The following is a 4724-nucleotide window of genomic DNA, read 5'->3' as shown; positions in this document are numbered from 1 at the left end:
TTGTGAAGTATAAATTGTGTTTTGTATCGACCATTGACCAACGACCACATATACTTAATTGTGAACACGAAATGGCCTCGATCAAAAATGGCGCCGTTGCCGGGGACGGTGTTTAATTGATTTAAGATTTCTTTTATTGTTATTAGTTGTGTCTTTTTCACCTTGGGGAAGTAAAACTCCTCAAGGTTTGTTCTAATTGTTTTTGAGTTGTTTGATATTTTGCATGTCTAGAAGGTTACAAAGTGATTTGTTACCTTTTGACCGTGAAATCGAAAGAACCTTGACGAATAATAGGAGACTTGTTAGGAGGAATTTGAGAGGTGTTGGTGAAGTTGTTCAACCCACTAGTGAGTTTGTCAATCCTTTCGCAATAGAAGGAGAAGAAAACCCATTACACAATATCCCACAAAATCCACCTACAATGCCTAAATTCTCGTCACACTCTATACCCACCGAGGAGAATCTACCAAATGGTACTCCTACACCGCAACATCTCACCGGTAATTTTATTGCCAAGTCCGCCTTCATCCAACTAGTTGAGAGGAGCCAATTCGGGGGAATGCCTAGTGAGGACCCTCATTCTCATATGGAAACCTTTTGCGATTATTGTGATGCTATCTCTCAAACGGGCGTGACTCAAGACCAAATAAGATGGGTCTTATTTCCTTTTTCGTTAATCGGCACTGCAAAGCAATGGTTGAAGGGCCTTGATAAGGCCACCCTTGGAATAGATTCTTGGAAGAAGTTAGCTCTAGCTTTCTACAAAAAATTCTACCCACCGGAAAAGACTAACATGCTAAGCGTTCAAATTACGGGTTTTAAGCAAAGGGATGAAGAATCTTTGTATGAAGCTTGGGAGCGGTTCAAAGGTATTTGTCGCTCATGTCCTCACCATGGACTTAGCGAATGGTTTTTAGTGCAACAATTTTGGAATGGTTTATATGAAGATTCAAGGAACATTCTCAATATGGGATCAAATGGAATGTTCACCGAAGTTGATGACAATCAAACATGGAACAAGATTGAGGAAATGGCGGTCCATAATTCACAATATAGTAGACCTCGCAAGGCCACTAGAGGAGGAAAGCATGAAGTGGACTCCGTTACTCAATTGGGTGCTCAACTTAGTGCTCACATTGACACAATCAACTTGAAGTTTGAACAAGCTATGGCTAGACTTGAGGAAAACTCAAAAACATCAAAGCATCATGTCAATGCCATGACGGCATCCTCATCAATCCCAAGTGGGATATGTGAGAATTGTGGAACTTTGGGTCATGACCCAAGTGAGTGTAGGGGAACAACCGAACAAGTTAATGCTTTCCAAGCTTACAAAAGTGGTACCCCTTATTCAAATTTTTACAATGAAAACACCAAGTTCCATCCAAATCTCTCATACAAAAGCCAAAATGTTCAAAACCCTCAAACAACATACACTCCACCACCCATGAGGAACCAAAATCAAAGACCCTTTTACAATCAAAACCAAGGTTACCAAAATCAAAATCCATACAATCACCAAAATGACCAAGGTTTTGATGTCCAAAAAGCGGTCCTCCAAATGCAAAAGAATCAACAAAAATTTTTCACCCAAATGCAAAAAGATAGCCAAGCAAAGGACACCACCATCAACAACATTCTAGCTCACACCAAGATGTTGGAAACACAATTGACTCAACTAGCATCTTCAAGCTCACAAAGACAAAAGGGGCAATTACCACCTCAAAGTAATCCCCCTAGACATGAAACGGTTAGTGCCATTCACTTGAGAAGTGGTACAAGATATGAAGCACCAAAGGAGCAAGTTAAGGATGAAGTTGTGAAAGCTAGTGAAAAGGAAGAAATTGTGCAAAGCCCCAAAGAAGGGGAATCATCAAAAGAAGAAAGTTCAAAGAAAAATGAAGACAAAGCCAAAGAAAAGGAGCCCATTGTGATTAGACTTCCTTTTCCAAGTCGTCAAGCCAAGCCCAAATTTGATGATCAACTTGGAAAGTTCATGGAAATTGTGAAGAACTTAGAAGTCTCAATTCCTTTCACGGAATTAATCAATCACGTATCGGCCTATGCAAAATACATGAAAGATATCCTCACAAAGAAGAAGTCGATCCGGAAACTTGAGACTATCGCCTTCACTAAGGTGAGTAGTGCAATACTTCAAGGGAGTTCACCTCCAAAGTTAAAGGATCCGGGAAGCTTCTCAATACCGTGTACCATTGGCGACACGACGATCAACAAAGCCTTATGTGATCTAGGGGCTAGTGTGAGTGTCATGCCGTACTCGGTGAGTAAAAGGTTGGGAATGGGAGAGCTTAAATGCACCAATATCACACTTCAAATGGCCGATAGATCGACGAAGACACCATTAGGGATATGGGAAGACGTCCCCGTGCGAATTGGGAAGTTTTTCATCCCGGTAGACTTTGTCATTGTTGATATGGAGGAAGATTCCAACATTCCAATCATCTTAGGAAGACCTTTCCTACACACCGCGGGTGCGGTGATTGATGTGAAACATGGAGAGCTCACTCTAGAAGTGGGAGATGAAAGCATAACTTTTAATCTTGACAAGACCATGAGAGCTCCTCGTTTGCATGAGCCATGTCTCATGATTGATCATTATAGCCGAAAAGATGAAAGGAAGAAATCGGAACTCCAATGGAGGAAGAAAGTTGAAGATGCTCCATTCAAAGAGCAAGTAAATTGTGACAAGGAGAGCTTGCAAAGCTCATCAAAATCAACCAAAGAAGAAGAGGATGGCCTCATTGGCCAAGAGAAGAAATTGGGAGAGTTGTCTCCATCTAAGCAAGAGATTTTCAATGATCAACTCAATGAAGTTTGTGGTCTTTGGGACGACGAGTTTGAAGGGATTTTTAATCCCTACATTGGGCATGCCATCGATCATGATCAACAACAAGGGGCACGGTCTATTGAGGACCTCTACCATAACAATGAACAAGCTTTTGATTACTTCTTCAAGGTGTTGAGCAACATCAACAACACCTTGAACATGCCCCCTTGACATCTCATCAAGAATGAGAGTTTGGTGGAGTCCTCCCTAAACCACCACTTGTAAATATTTCTAACTCCCTAACTTACATTTCAATTCTTGTATTGCATTTTTGTCATTTTTGGATTTTTATTTACTTTGATCAAAATAATTGTCATGTAAGAGAGAAGTGAGGGAGGGACTAACGATTTCCATTGATGTGTAGTGCTTTACCTTAGTGTGGGGATGGGAATTGCCTAGGCTATTCATGCCTTAGTAGTACCCCCACAATGAAGAACACAAGAAATGAAGAAGAATGGAAGAATGGTAAAGGGAAATGCATTGTGCACGAATGGAATGAACCCGGGTACACAGGACCAGAATCCGAGCGGATTGTACCAAATCCGCCCGTCTCCAACAATCCGAGCGTCCTGACCAAAAGACGCCCGTCCTGAGCTGAGCTGAAATTGAAAATTTCTTGACTGTTGAAGAATCCGAGCGTATTTCTGGAAAGACGCCCGTCTCATAGAATCCGTCCGTCTTGTGAACAAGACGCCCGTCTTTGCAGCTGAAGAAAACAAAGAAATTTCTCTGGACTAGAATCCGTCCGTCCTGAAGCAAATCCGCCCGTCCCTACACAGAAGAATCCGAGCGGATTCCCCAGAATCCGCCCGTCTTTAGGCGAGCTTCTGAAAATTTTGAAACTGCAGAATCCGCACGGATTGTGCCTAATCCGCACGGATTGCCCCTGCGTTTTCGAAAATTTCGACTTCTTCAAATACCCTCCCACCTACATTCATTCATTCATTCATTCATTCATAAACACTACCCTAAACATCAAAACCCTCATCCTCTCCATCACAAAAACAAAAACCCTCAACAAAATCCACCAAAATCAAATCAAACCATCCTTCAAACAACAAATCAATCACTCCATCTTCAATAACAATCAAAACCAAGAACAAAATCTTCAACTTTTGAGTCGATTTTTGATTTCATAAAGGCAAAGCCTTTCACCTTCAAATCGATTTGGGCATTCTACAAATTGAAGATTTTTGATTCTTTTCTTGGTTAGTTCATCAAATGGCAAGGACAAAGGGTGCAACAAAGGCACCAAAGGCAAAGGCTCTCTCTCAAAGGCAAAAAGCTCTCCAAACAAAGAAAGCTTTGGCAATGGTGGTAGCAACACCAAACTTGGAAGTGCAACAACAACAACAACAAACTTCTATGGGAGCATCACCTTCTACTCCGTGTCGATCAACTCTTGCATTATCCGGAGGTAACTTTTATTTCCGATACCCATAGAAAGACATTTGCCAAGTTTGCTATGAAATCAATTCAATCCACCAAATTCATATGTAAAGATGCTTTGGAGAAATTGGGTGTTCTTGAACAAACAAAAGCCTTTTTCAATGCCATGGGTTTGAAGAAATTGTTTGAAACAAAGGAATTGACATACCCTTCCCTTGTCTTGGAATTCTTAAGTTCTTTAAAAGTCACCAAAGTTGAGAATAGGGAAAATCTTGAGTTTCGTCTAGCTAACATTAGTAGACGCATTACCTTTAAGGAATTGGGTGAAATTTTGGGTCTTAGCGATGAATCGAGATACTTTAAGCATTATGGAAAGTATGACCCCGAGCCTCTTTGGGAGGCAATCTCCGGGAAGAAATTTGATGATTTTCATGCTTGTCGTGCTCTTTTGGTCCATCATCTGGGCATAAGAGTATGGCACAAAGTT

At 41.1% G+C, this 4724-nt stretch overlaps 1 non-coding gene across 1 annotated transcript; it reads right to left on the bottom strand.

The window, feature by feature from the left end:
- Positions 1-793: 793 nt before the first annotated feature.
- LOC141624221 (small nucleolar RNA R71) lies at positions 794-900 on the bottom strand. Its single transcript, XR_012534031.1, has one exon. It is a non-coding gene; the product is annotated as a small nucleolar RNA R71 (small nucleolar RNA).
- Positions 901-4724: the final 3824 nt, after the last annotated feature.

This window comes from Silene latifolia, chromosome X (genome assembly GCF_048544455.1).
Source record: "Silene latifolia isolate original U9 population chromosome X, ASM4854445v1, whole genome shotgun sequence".
NCBI lineage: Eukaryota > Viridiplantae > Streptophyta > Magnoliopsida > Caryophyllales > Caryophyllaceae > Silene > Silene latifolia.
This window is presented reverse-complemented; position numbering and strand designations above follow the sequence as displayed.